The sequence below is a fragment of the Oncorhynchus tshawytscha genome, linkage group LG19 (genome assembly GCF_018296145.1).
Source record: "Oncorhynchus tshawytscha isolate Ot180627B linkage group LG19, Otsh_v2.0, whole genome shotgun sequence".
NCBI lineage: Eukaryota > Metazoa > Chordata > Actinopteri > Salmoniformes > Salmonidae > Oncorhynchus > Oncorhynchus tshawytscha.
The window spans coordinates 34,302,319-34,318,039 of NC_056447.1; positions in this window are offsets into that span (position 1 = coordinate 34,302,319).

The window sequence follows — 15,721 nt, forward strand, 5'->3', positions numbered from 1 at the left end:
GGGCTGTAATGTGCCTTTAACTGTGGAGTGCCTTCCGTCTGGCCACTCCACCTTAAAGGCCTGATTGGTGGAGTGCTGCAGACATGGTTGTCCTTCTGGAAGGTTCTCCCATCTACACAGAGGCACTCTGGATCTCTCAGAGTAACCATCGGGTTCCTGGTCACCTCCCTGTCCAAGGCCCTTCTTCCCCGTTTGGTCAGTGTGGCCGAGCGGCCAGCTCTAAGAGTATTTCTTGGTGGTTCCAAACTTCTTCCATTTAATGATGGAGGCCACTGTGTTCTTGGGGATGTTCAATGCTTGGGGAAAAAAATAATTTGGTACCCTTCACAACCCCATCTCGGAGGTCTACGGACAATTCCTTCGACCTCATGGCTTTGTTTTTTCTCTGACATACACTGTCAACTGTCCAACCAATTTAATTTACCACAGGTGGAAACATCTCAAGGATGATCAATGGAAACAGAAAGCAACCAAGCTAAATATCTAGTCTCATTGCAAAGTGTCTGAATACCTATGTAAATAATGTATTTCTGTTTTTATTTTTAATGCATTTGCAAAAATGATAGATTTGTCATTATGGGGTATTGTGTCTGGATTGAAGAGGGAAAAAAACTTGTCATCAATTTTTGAATAAGGATGTAACATAACAAAATGTGGAAAAAAGAAAGGGGTGTGAATACTTTCCGAATGCACTCCAAGCACTTCTACGAAGGATGGTTATCTATCTATAACAAGGGTTGGCAGTAGGAATTCTATTTTTGCTAACAGATGTGGGATGCACTCACTCACTCACTCACTCACTCACTCACTCACTCACTATTGGCTAGAGCGCACTTGCCAAGACCAGAGTGTGCACATTTGCTATATAACGCAGCATTTTTTGTGACAAATCCATTAGTAGAGATGAAATTGCGGTGGAAACCCAGTTTATTTTTTATCGGTACATGGGAATTTACCCGCAAAAGTTATTTTTATGTGCACTATGTCATCACGCACAGCTTTTCATCAGCAACAAGTCAATTTGATGGAAACACATCTCTGTTTTAATGCGGATTTAAGAATGTTCTAGAAAATCTGTCACCAATTGGATGGAAACCTAGCTATTGATTGACACGGAGAGCTCTCAGTAATGTCCCATCAATTAGCTGAGGCTATTTATAAACAGCAGGCCTGCAGGACTTAATTAGCTTGTTGGCGACTGACAAATGCCTTTAATGTAACGGCCGGCAACCACCGGCCTCATTAGGGAACATTAAACTCTAATAGGAAGGTTGTTATTGACCTAATCGCAGGAGAAACCCAATTAGACAGCAATTGGGAAAATGACTCTGGGTTAGAGGGACGATGTGACTGGTTGTATCAAGGAAGGAGGGAGGGGACAGAGCAGTCTAATCTGAGATGACTTCGCCTGCGGGGGTGAGGTTGCATTGATAAATGGAAGGAGGCAAAGTGGTGGAGAGAGGGAAAGAAAGAGGTCAAGTAGGGAAAGGGGGGATACTGAAATGAGCCTTCCGCATTTAACCCAACCCCTCTGAACCAGAGAAGCTAGTTAGAGGGAGAGAGTGGATATTGAGAGAGAGAGAGAAAGAGAAACAATGGTAGAGAGTGTGGGTATAGAGGTTCAAATCAATTCACATTTTTTCAAACGCATCGTAAACAACAGGTGTAGATTAACAGTGAAATGCTTAGGGTACTAGGGGGTAAATAGCCCCTTGGGGTAACTACCTCACTCCCCCTGTAATTCCCATTAAGATCAGAAGATATCACCACTTTCCTTGGCTGCCACTGCTCTTCCTCTGTGTCATCACAAAAAAAAAAGTTGAAAATATATTCCAATGAAGTTAGATCTATAATTGTTTAAGAAGGAAAGCCTTAAGATAAATAATCCACTTCTTTGGAGAGAAAATATTTGATACGTTTTTGTAAAGTAGTAATAAACTAATAAAGTAGTAATAAAAAAAAGAAACGTCCTCTCACAGTCAACTTCTTTTCATTTCAGCAAACTTAACATTTGTAAATATTTGTATGAACATAACAAGATTCAACAACTGAGACATAAACTGAACAAGTTCCACAGATATACAGTGGGGAGAACAAGTATTTGATACACTGCCGATTTTGCAGGTTTTCCTACTTACAAAGCATGTAGAGGTCTGTAATTTTTTTAATCATAGGTACACTTCAACTGTGACAGACGGAATCTAAAACAAAAATCCAGAAAATCACATTGTATGATTTTTAAGTAATTAATTTGCATTTTATTGCATGACATAAGTATTTGATCACCTACGAACCAGTTAGAATTCCAGCTCTCACAGACCTGTTAGTTTTTCTTTAAGAAGCCCTCCTGTTCTCCACTCATTACCTGTATTAACTGCACCTGTTTGAACTCGTTACCTGTATAAAAGACACCTGTCCACACACTCAATCAAACAGACTCCAACCTCTCCACAATGGCCAAGACCAGAGAGCTGTGTAAGGACATCAGGGAAAAAAATTGTAGACCTGCACAAGGCTGGGATGGGCTACAGGACAATAGGCAAGCAGCTTGGTGAGAAGGCAACAACTGTTGGCGCAATTATTAGAAAATGGAAGAAGTTCAAGATGATGGTCAATCACCCTCGGTCTGGGGCTCCTTGCAGGATCTCACCTAGATCTCACCTAGTCACACCCTGGCCTAACCAAAACAGAGAGTAAAAAGCCTCTCTATGACCAGGGCGTGACAATGTAGTATGCTTATTGGTCATATATCTCCCCACTGTATGACTAACAGAAAATGAATAATATGTCCATGAACAAAGGGGGGTCAAAATCAAAAGCAACAGTCAGTATCTGGTGTGGCCACCAGCTGCAATAAGTACTGCAGTGCATCTCCTCTTCATGGACTGCACCAGATTTGCCAGTTCTTGCTCTGAGATGTTACCCCACCTTTCCACCAAGGCATCTGCAAATTCCCAGACATTTCTGGGGGGAATGGCCCTAGCCATCACCCTCCGATCCAACAGGTCCCAGACGTGCTTAATGGGATTGAGATCTGGGCTCTTCGCTGGCCATGGCAAAACACTGACATTCCAGTCTTGCAGGAAATCACACACAGAATGAGCAGTATGGCTGGGGGCATTGTTATGCTAAAGGATCATGTCAGGATGAGCCTGCAGGAAGGGTACCACATGAGGGAGGAGGATGTCTTCCCTGTAACGCAAAGCGTTGAGATTGCCTGCAATGACAACAAGCTCAGTCCGATGATGCTGTGACACACCGCCCCAGACCAAGACGGACCCTCCACCTCCAAATCGATCCCGCTCCAGAGTACAGGCCTCAGTGTAACGCTCATTCCTTCGACGATAAACAAGAATCTGACCATCACCCCTGGTGAGACAAAACCGGGCTCGTCAGTGAAGAGCACTTTTTGCCAGTCCTTGTCTGGTCCAATGACGATGGGTTTGTGCCCATAGGCGGCGTTGTTGCTGGTGATGTCTGGTGAGGACCTGCCTTACAACAGCCCTACAAGCCCTCAGTCCAGCCTCTCTTAGCCTATTGCGGACAGACTGAGCACTGATGGAGGGTTGTTGCCATCCTGTACCTGTCCTGCAGGTGTGATGTTCTGATGTACTGATCATGTGCAGGTGTTGTTACACATGGTCTGCTACTGCGAGGATGATCAGCTGTCCGTCCTTTCTCCCTGTAGCGCTGTCTTAGACGTCTCACAGTACGGACCTTGCAATTTATTGCCCTGGCCACATCTGCAGTCCTCATGCCCCCTTGCAGCATGCCTAAGGCATGTTCACGCAGAGCAGGGATCCTGGGCATCTTTCTTAAGGTGTTTTTCAGAGTCAGTAGAAAGGCCTCTTTAGTGTCCTAAGTTTTTATAACTGTGACCTTAATTGCTTACTGTCTGTAAGCTGTTAGTGTCTTAACGACCGTTCCACAGGTGCATGTTCATTAATTGTTTATGGTTCATTGAACAAGCATGGGAAACTGAGTTTAAACCCTTTACAATGAAGATCTGTGAAGTTCTTTTTATTTTTATGAATTATCTTTGAAAGACAGGGTCCTGAAAAAACCTCACCGGGCTATGCACCCGCACTGGGGACACCGTGCGCACCACTGCATAACACGGTGCCTGCCCGGTCTCTCTAGCCCCCGGTAAGCACAGGGAGTTTGCGCAGGTCTCCTACCTGGCGTAGCCATACTCCCTGTGAGCCCCCCAAGAATTTTTTGGGGCTGACTCCCGGGCTTCCATCCGCTCTGCCGTGCTAGCTCCTCATAATGCCGCCTCTCTGCTTTTGCTGCCTCCAGCTCGGCTTTGGGGCGACAATAATCTCCAGGCTGATCCCAGGGTCCTTTACCGTCCAGTTCCTCCTCCCATGTCCATTTTTCCAGGTGGTGCAACCTCTCCCACTGTAGCTGCTGCTGCTGCCTCTGTTGCCTCTTCTCCTGTTGCACCTTTGGGTGGCTACACTCCCCACTTAGCCCAGGGTCCTCTCCCGTCGAGGATCTCCTCCCATGTCCAGAAATCCTTCTTACGCATCTCCTCTTTGGGCTGCTCCTGCCTGTTGACACGCTGCTTGGTCCGTTTGTGGTGGGTGATTCTGTAATGGTTCTCTTGTGGTGAAGGAGAGTCGGACCAAAATGCAGCGTGTAGATTGCGATCCATGTTTAATCAAACAAACGTAACACGAATACACACAAAACACTACAAAACAATAAACGTAACGAAAACCGAAACAGCCTATACTTGTGTCAACTAACACAGCGACAGGAACAAAGACACTAAGGACAATCACCCACACCAAACTCAAAGAATATGGCTGCCTAAATATGGTTCCCAATCAGAGAACGATAAACACCTGCCTCTGATTGAGAACCACTTCAGACAGCCATAGACTTATCTAGAACACCCCACTAGCTACAATCCCCCATATATACACACCACATACAATAACCCATGCCACACCCTGGCCTGACCAAATAAATAAAGATAAACACAAAATACTTCGACCAGGGCGTGACAATTGGACCAAAATGCAGTGTGGTAAGTGTCCATTTTAATGAAATATAACTGAACACTGAATTCAAAATAACCAAATGAAACAACGAAATGAAAATCGAAACAGTTCTGTATGGTGAAACACAGACACAGAAAACAACTACCCACAAAACCCATGTGGGCAAGAGCTACCTAAGTATGGTTCTCAATTTGAGACAACGACAAACAGCTGTCCCTGATTGAGAACCATACCCGTCCAAAAACAAAGAAATACAAAAACATGGAAAAAAGAACATAGAATGCCCACCCTAGTCACACACTGGCCTAATCAAAATAGAGAATAAAAAGCCTCTCTATGGCCAGGGCGTGAGAATGTAGTATGCTTATTGGTCATACTATTGTTATAGTTTCTATTCCAAAAGTTCCCCGATGTCGTACTAAATAATTATTTGCCAAAATACGAAGTACATAAGCATTGGATACTATTTCAGTACTTTTAGGGCCCATAATGCATTTCTTCAGAAAATGGGCGTGGCTTCACAATTGTTTCAGATTTGAAGTGAATGGCGGAACATATGAAGCCGAAGTCTGACGAGAACGGATACAACTTCATTGCTTTAACTAATTATGACAAATGTTAAGAAAATGTCAAGCAATGTAATAAAGTAATGACTTTTCAAATAAATTACATTACAAGTTATGTTGGCTGACAATTTGTTAGCTACGCTATCCTTACAAACCGCATAGCACATCATTACATCAGTATGTACCGGTATGTTACCTAGCTACCTAACGTAACATTAGGTTTATCTGGGGGGTTTTCTAGTTATTATTTCCTATGTGGGCTTCTAGTTTAGTTTTTCTATGTTGGTGTTTGGTATGATTCCCAATTAGAGGCAGCTGGCTATCGTTGTCTCTAATTGGGGATCATATTTAAGTAGCATTTTTCCACCTGTGTTTTATGGGATATTGTTTTGAGTTAGTGCACGTAGCACCTCTGTAGTCACGGTTCGTTGTTTGTTTCATTCTTTCTTTGTTGTTTTGTGTATTTGAAATAAATATTATGTGGAAACCATATCACGCTGCAGTTTGGTCCGATAATTATTCCAGCGAACGTGACACAACTAATACATCGGACTTGCTAGTATATGAACAATATACTATCTAACTAACTACCCAAAGTTTATTGACTTGATTATTCACTTCATTCTTAGTTTAGCTAAGTGGTATAGTCGTTCTGCATTCTCAATTCACATTGTTAATTTGCTCTGGCTATCTACTCCGATTTCAGAGCACTCTCATCTGAATGTGCCAGAGCGCAGAATAAATGATGAATTTACGAATGCTCAACAACCGTGCACAAAATCTAATATTAAGGAAGTCTCAAAGTTTTGCTCGCCTAAGATAGAGTATCTCATGATAAGCTGTAGACCACACTATTTACCAGTATTTACTTCAGTACCAGTCAAAAGTTTGGATACACTTACTCATTCAGGATTTTTCTTTATTTTTATTATTTTCTACATTGTAGAATAATAGTGAAGACATAAAAACTATAAAATAACACATATCGAATCATGTAGTAACCCAAAAAGTGTTAAACAAATCACTATCCTTCTTGGTCAAATATCCCTTACACAGGCTGGAGGTGTTGGGTAATTGTCTTGTTGAAAAACAAATGATAGTCCCAGAAATTGCAAACCAGACTGGATGGCGTATCGCTGCAGAATACTGTGGTATCCATACTGGTTAAGTGCACCTTGAATTCTAAATAAATCACAGACAGTGTCACCAGCAAAGCACCCCCACACCATCACACCTCCTCCTCATTGCTTCATCCATTCACCTACACCTACTTAACTTCCGGTGCCGACAGAGATGGCCACCTCGCTTCGCGTTCCTAGGAAACTATGCAGTATTTTTTATTTTTTTACGTGTTATTTCTTACATTGGTACCCCAGGCAATCTTAGGTTTCATTAAATACAGTCGGGAAAAACTACTGAATATAAGAGCAACGTCAACTCACCATCAGTACGACCAGGAATATGACTTTCCCGAAGCGGATCCTGTGGTCTGCCTTCCACCCAGGACAACGGAATGGATCCCAGCCTGCGACCCAAAACAACGACGTCGTAAAAGAGGGAAACGAAGCGGTCTTCTGGTCAGGCTCCGTAGACGGGCACATCGCGCACCATTCGCTAGCATACTACTCGCCAATGTCCAGTCTCTTGACAACAAGGTTGATGAAATCCGAGCAAGGGTAGCATTCCAGAAGGACATCAGAGACTGTAATGTTCTTTGCTTCACGGAAACATGGCTCACTCGGTGCAGCCAGCTGGTTTCTTCACGCATCACGCCGACAGAAACAAACATCTTTCTGGTAAGAAGAGGGGCGGGGAAATATACCTTATGATTAACGAGACGTGGTGTGATCACAACAACATACAGGAACTCAAGTCCTTCTGTTCACCTGATTTAGAATTCCTCACAATCAAATGTCGACCGCATTATCTACCAAGGGAATTCTCTTCGATTATAATCACAGCCGTATATATTCCCCCCCAAGCAGACACATCGATGGCCCTGAACAAACTTTATTTGACTCTTTGCAAACTGGAAACCACATATCCTGAGGCTGCATTTATTGTAGCTGGGGATTTTAACAAGGCTAATCTGAAAACAAGACTCCCTAAATCCCTAAAACCTTGGATCATTGCTATTCTAACTTCCGTGACGCATATAAGGCCCTCCCCGCCCTCCTTTCGGAAAAGCTGGCCACGACTCCATTTTGTTGCTCCCTGCTAAAACAAGAAGCTCCCGCGCTCAGGTCTGTTCAACGCTGGTCCGACCAATCTGATTCCACGCTTCAAGGCTGCTTCGGTCACGTGGACTGGGATATGTTCCGCATTGCGTCAAACAACAACATTGACGAATACGCTGATTCGGTGAGCGAGTTCATTAGAAAGTGCATTGATGATGTCGTTCCCATAGCAATGATTAAAACATTCCCAAACCAGAAACCGTGGATTGATGGAAGCATTCGCGTGAAACTGAAAGCACGAACCACTGCTTTTAACCAGGGAAAGGTGACAAGAAACATGACCGAATACAAACAGTGTAGCTATTCCCTCCGCAAGGTAATAAAACAAGCTAGGCGTCAGTATAGAGACAAAGTAGAGTCACAATTCAACGGCTCAGACACAAGAGGTATGTGGCAGGGTCTACAGTCAATCACGGATTACAAAAAGAAAACCAGCCCCGTCTCGGACCAGGATGTCTTGCTCCCAGGCAGACTAAATAACTTTTTTGCCCGCTTTGAGGAAAATACAGTGCCACTGACCCGGCCCGCAACCAAAACTTGCAGACTCTCCTTCACTGCAGCCGACCTGAGTAAAACATTTAAACGTGTTAACCCTCGCAAGGCTGCAGGCCATGACGGCATCCCCAGCCGCGCCATCAGAGCATGCGCAGACCAGCTGGCTGGTGTGTTTACGGACATATTCAATCCCTCCTTATCCCAGTCTGCTGTTCCCACATGCTTCAAGAGGGCCACCATTGTCCCTGTTCCCAAGAAAGCTAAGGTAACTGAGCTAAGCGACGACTGCCCCGTAGCACTCACTTCCGTCATCATGAAGTGCTTTGAGAGACTAGTCAAGGACCATATCACCTCCACCCTACCTGACACCCTAGACCCACTCCAATTTGCTTACCGCCCAAATAGGTCCACAGACGATGCAATCTCAACCACACTGCACACTGACCTAACCCATCTGGACAAGAGGAATACCTATGTGAGAATGCTGTTCATCGACTACAGCTCAGCATTTAACACCATAGTACCCTCCAAACTCGTCCTCAAGCTCGAGACCCTGGGTCTCGACCCCGCCCTGTGCAACTGGGTACTGGACTTCCTGACGGGACACCCCCAGGTGGTGAGGGTAGATAACAACATCTCCACCCCCCTGATCCTCAACACTAGGGCCCCACAAGGGTGCGTTCTGAGCCTTCTCCTGTACTCCCTGTTCATCAACAATTGCATGGCCATGCACGCCTCCAACTCAATCATTAAGTTTGCGGACGACACTACAGTGGTAGGCTTGATTACCAACAACGACGAGATGGCCTACAGGGAGGAGGTGAGGGCCCTCGGAGTGTGGTGTCAGGAAAATAATCTCACACTCAACGTCAACAAGACAAAGGTAATGATTGTGGACTTCAGGAAACAGCAGAGGGAGCACCCCCCTATCCACATCGATGGGACAGTAGTGGAGAGGGTAGTAAGTTTTAAGTTCCTCGGGGTACACATCACGGACAAACTGAATTGGTCCACCCACACAGACAGCATCGTGAAGGTGCAGCAGCGCATCTTCAACCTCAGGAGGCTGAAGAAATTCGGCTTGTCACCTAGAGCACTCACAAACTTCTACTGATGCACAGTCGAGAGCATCCTGTTGGGCTGTATCACCTCCTGGTACGGCAACTGCTCCACCCACAACCGTAAGGCTCTCCAGAGGGTAGGTCTGCACAACGCATCACCGGGGGCAAACTACCTGCCCTCCAGGACACCTACACCACCCGATGTCACCGGAAGGCCATAAAGATCATCAAGGACAACAACCACACGAGCCACTGCCTGTTCACCCCGCTATCATCCAGAAGGCGAGGTCAGTACAGGTGCATTTAAGCAGGGACCGAGAGACTGAAAAACAGCTTCTGTCTCAAGGCCACCAGACTGTGACTAGGGGCAGTATTTTCATTTTTGGAAAAATAACGTTCCCATAGTAAACGGGATATTTTGTCAGGACAAGATGCTAGAATATGCATATGATTGACAGCTTAGGGTAAAAAACACTCTAACGTTTCCAAAACTGTAAAAATATTGTCTGTGAGTATAACAGAACTGATATTGCAGGCGAAAGCCTGAGAAAAATCCAATCCGGAAGTGCCTCATGATTTGAAAGCTCTGCGTTCCAATACGTCCCTACTGAGCAGTGAATGGGCTATCAACCAGATTACTTTTTCTACGTATTCCCCAAGGTGTCTACAGCATTGTGACGTAGTTTTACGCATTTATGCAGAAGAATACCCGTAAGCGGCTACATTGTGTAAGTGGTCACCTGATGGCTCTCAGAGTGATTCTCGCGTAAAATACAGAGGTAGCCATTTTTCCAATCGGTCCTACTGAAAAACCAATTGTCCCCGTGGATATATTATCAAATCGATATTTGAAAAACACCTTGAGGATTGATTTTAAACAGTGTCGATATTAGGGAGCTAATTTGGAATATTTTTCGCCATTTTCGTGACTGCAATTTCCGGTCGATTTCTCAGCCAAATGTGAAGAACAAACGGAGCTATTTCGCCTACAAAAATATTATTTTTGGAAGAAAGGAACATTGGCTATCTAACTGGGAGTCTTGTGAGTGAAAACATCTGAAGCTCATCATAGGTAAACAATTTAATTTGATTGCTTTTCTGATTTCCGTGACCAAGTTACCTGCTGCTAGCTGGACAAAATGCTACGCTAGGCTATCGATAAACTTACACAAATGCTTGTCTAGCTTTGGCTGTAAAGCATATTTTGAAAATCTGAGATGACAGGGTGATTAACAAAAGGCTAAGCTGTGTCTCAATATATTTCACTTGTGATTTTCATGAATAGGAATATTTTCTAGGAATATTTATGTCCGTTGCGTTATGCTAATTAGTGTCAGTCGATAATTACGCTCCCGGACCCGGGAAGGGGAGTCACTAGAGGTTAAACAGCCACCACTAACATTGAGTGGCTGCTGCCAACACACTGACTCAACTCCAGCCACTTTAATAATGGAAATGGATGGAAATTGATGTAAAATATATCACTAGCCACTTTAAACAATGCTACTTAATATAATTTTTACATACCCTACATTACTCATCTCATTTGTTTATGTATATACTGTACTCGATATCATCTACTGCATCTTTATGTAATACATGTATCACTAGTCACTTTAAACTATGCCACTTTAGTTTACATACCCTACATTACTCATCTCATATGTATATACTGTACTCGATACCATATACTGCATCTTGCCTATGCCGTTCTGTACCATCACTCATTCATATATCTTTATGTACATATTCTTTATCCCTTTACACTTGTGTGTATAAGGTAGTAGTTTTGGAATTGTTAGGTTAGATTACTCGTTGGTTATTACTGCATTGTCGGAACTAGAAGCACAAGCATTTCGCTGCACTCGCATTAACATCTGCTAACCATGTGTATGTGACAAATAAATTTGTTTTGATTCGATTTTTTTTACTCTTCGTCTCACAAAGACACGGTGGTTGGAACCAAAAATCTCATATTTGGACTTTCCATCGGTCTAATGTCCATTGTTCGTGCTTCTTGGCCCAAACAAGTCTCATCTTATTATTGGTGTCATTTAGTAGTGTTTTCTTTGCACGAAGGCCTGATTCATGCAGTCTCCTCTGAACAGATGATGTTGAGATATGTTTGTTACTTGATCTCTGTGAAGCATTTATTTGGGCTGAAATCTAATGAACTTATCTTCTGCAGCAGAGGTAACTCTGGATCTTCCTTTCCCGTGGTGGTCCTCATCAGAGCCAGTTACATCATAGCGCTTGATGGTTTTTGCGACTGTACTTAAATAAACTTTCAAAGTTCTTGAAATGTTCCATATTGACTGACCTTCATGTCTTAAAGTAATGATGGACTGTTTTTTCTCTTTGCTTATTTGAGCTGTTCTTGCCATGATAGCCCTATCTTCTGTATACCACCCCTACCTTGTCACAACACAAATGATTGGCTCAAACACATTAAGAAGGGAATCAATTCCACAATTAACTTTTAACAAGGCACCCTGTTAATTGAAATGAAATCCAGGTGACTACCTCATGAAGCTGGATGAGAGAATGCCAAGAGTGTGCAAAGCTGTCATCAAGGCAAAGGATGGCGACTTTGAAGAATTTCAAATATAAAGTATATTTTGAAATGTTCAACACTATTTTGGTTACTACATGATTCCATATGTGTTATTTCATAGTTTTGATGTGGAAAATATGTAGAAAAATATAAATAAGAAAATGACTTGAATTATTAGGTCTTTCCAAACTGTTGACTTGTACTGTACGTTTTCTCAACAACAGGTTATGGTCAATGATATCAAAGGCTGCACTGAAATCTAACATTACATCTCCCACAATCTTATTATTATCATTTGTCATTTGTGTCAGTGCAGTACATGTTGAGTGCCTTTTTCTATAAGCATGCTGAAAGTCTGTTGTTAATTTGTTTACAGAGAAATAGCATTGCATTTAGTCCCCAAAAATATTTCCCAGAGTTTGCTAAGAGCTAGCATCAAACTGATAGGTCTGCTGTTAGAATCATTAAATCCTCAATAACTTTCCTTCTAAGTTTTCAATGCCATGAGTTTTGTCATTATTTATAGATAACAATACATTTTCTACCTCTCCCACATTCATTTTACAAAATTCAAACCTGCAATGCTTTTCTTTCATTATTTGTTTTTTTTTGTATGCATAAGTACGATGGCTCACTGTTCGTTGTTGGCATTTCCTGCCTAAGTTTGCCCACTTCGCCAATTAAATAATCATTAGAATAATTGGCAACTTCAAATGGTTTTGTGATGAATAAGCCATCTGATTTGATGAAATATGGATTTGAATTTTGATAGGTAGAGAGAAATGTAGAAGCAAAGACAGAGGGGAGATGAGTAAGATGGTAATGTGAGAGAGAGGGAGGAAGAGTAGGGTAGGTGTAAAAGAGCAAGGGAAGCAGAATGAAGAACAGAGGAACCCACAAGGATTTCTGGGATGTTAATTTAACCTTGCCAGTTATCTTGTGCTCCACTGTGAGATCATCCTTAACGCATGACTTTAAATACATCATTCTTTACTACTGCATCTGAGGGAGAGTAATAAAAGTCACATAGGCTTCAGGATGAAATGCCCTTGTCATGTTGGACTGCTGTCACAGCAGCTGGGAAATGCCAAGCTCCCTAAAGAACTGGCTGATAGGAGGATGCGTGTGTGTGTACCGCCTTCAATACCCATCCCAAACCTAATAACCACGATAGTGTACAGTATGTCAGGAGTGGTGTGATGTGAAGGACAACTCTGTGTGTGTTTGTGTGTCTGACAGAGCAGGGGATACTTCAGCGGACATACCACTGATGATTTCAGCAAGAATCTGCCTGCCTGTCCATTAGCACATCCACTTTGGTGGCAAATGGACCACACACACCCATGCATGTGTCGTGTAACACGCTCTAGGATAAACACACACAGAGACACACACACACACACTCTTATGCAAATATGCACACCCATGTGTTGTGCCTCATCACCCTGATGTCTCCTTCATGCTCCCTTAAAGGCATTAATTTATTCTTCAATTAAGTAATCATTTTATCTCTCTCCTTTGACATGGGTAGTTCCAATAGCAGAAGTCTTGCCAGCTGCCAATGCAGAGAAACAGCAAATAGGCAATGCCAATAAAAATGTATTTTAATCACTTTGATACTATTTTCACAAGTATGTGGTACATTTTCACAATTTTTAGTACAAATCTCCAAACTGGTCACACTTGTAACGCTGCCGGTCTTTCATTCGAAACCTGTCATTGTGCATTCATTTTGATTGTAAACAACTCTCACCACACAACAATTGATTCAAAATGTATACTACTGTTCAAAAGTTTGGGGTCACTTAGAAATGTCCTTGTTTATGAAAGAAAAGCAAATATTTTCTGTCCATTAAAATAACATCAAATTGATCAGAAATACAGTGTAGACGATGTTAATGTTATAAATGTCTATTGTAGCTGGAAACCGATAGTTTAGATATGCCATTATAAATAATCTAAAATGTCCTGTCACTGTCAACTGCGTTTATTCTCAGCAAACTTAAAACGTGTAAATATTTCTATGAACATAACAAGATTCAACAACTGAGACATAAACTGAACACGTTCCACAGACATGTGACTAACAGAAATGGAATAATGTGTCCCTGAACAAAGGGGAGTCAAAATCAAAAGCAACAGTCAATATCTGGTGTGGCCACCAGCTGCAATAAGTACGGCAGTGCATCTCCTCCTCATGGACTGCACCAGATTTGGCAGTTCTTGCTCTGAGCCATCACCCTCCGATCCAACAGGTCCCAGACGTGCTCAATGGGATTGAGATCCGGGCTCTTCGCTGGCCATGGCAGAACACTGACATTCCAGTCTTGCAGGAAATCACGCACAGAACGAGCAGTTTGGCTAGTGCATTGTCATGCTGGAGGGTCATGTCAGGATGAGACTGCAGGAAGGGTACCACATGACGGAGGAGTATTTCTTCCCTGTAACGCACAGCGTTGAGATTGCCTGCAATGACAACAAGCTCAGTCCGATGATGCTGTGACACACCGCCCCAGACTGTGACAGACCCTCCACCTCCAAATCAATCCCGCTCCAGAGTACAGGCCTCGGTGTAACGCTCATTCCTTCGACGATAAACGCGAATCCGACCATCACCCCTGGTGAGACAAAACCGGACTCGTCAGTAAAGAGCACTTTTTGCCAGTCCTGTCTGGTCCAGCGACGGTGGGTTTGTGCCCATAGGTGACGTTGTTGTTGCTGATGTCTGGTGAGGAATCTTTACAATGAAGATCTGTGAAGTTATTTTTATTTTTACGAATTATCTTTGAAAGAAAGGGTCCTGAAAAAGGGATGTTTCTTTTTTTGTGTACAGAGGCCTATTATCAGCAACCATCACTCCTGTGTTCCATTAGCACGTTGTGTTAGGTAATCCAAGTTTATCTTTTTAAAATGCTAATTGATGGCTGCTGATAATGGGCTTCTGTACGCCTATGTAGGTATTCCATAAAAAATAAGACGTTTCCAGCTACAATAGTCATTTAGAACATGAACAATGTCTACACTTTATTTCTGATCAATTTGATGTTATGGATGGACAAAAGATGTTTTTGAAAGAAAAGCACAAGGACATTTCTAAGTGACCCCAAACTTTTGAACGGTCGTGTAAGTATTCACTCTTTGCTATTAGACTGGAAATTTAGCTCAGGTGCATCCTGTTTCCATTGATTATCCTTGAGTCCACCTGTGGTAAATTCAATTAATTGGACATGATTTGGAAAGTCACACGCCTGTCTTTTTACTGTCCCACAGTTGACAGTGTACGTCAGAGCAAAAACCAAGCCATGAGGTCAAATGAATTGTCCGTAGAGCTCCGAGACAGGATTGTGACGAGGCACAGATCTGGGGAAGGGTACCAAAACATTTCTGCAGCATTGAGGGCCCCCAAGAACACAGTGGCCTCCGTCATTCTTAAACAGAAGAAGTTTGGAACCACCAAGACTCTTCCTAGAGCTGGCTGCCCAGCCAAACTGAGCAATCGGTAGAGAAGGGCCTTGGTCAGAAAGGTGACCCAAAACCCGATGGTCATTCTGACAGAGCTCAAGAGTTCCTCTGTGGAGATGGGAGAATCTTCGAGAAGGACAACCATCTCTGCAGCACTCCATCAATCAGGCCTTTATGCTAGAGTGGCCAAATGGAAGCCTTCCAACAGGACAACAACCCTAATCACACAGTCAACACAACGCAGGAGTGGCTTCGGTACGAGTCTCTGAATGTCCTTGAGTGAACCAGCCAGAGTCCAGACTTGAACCCAATCCAGCATCTCTGGAGGGACCTAAAA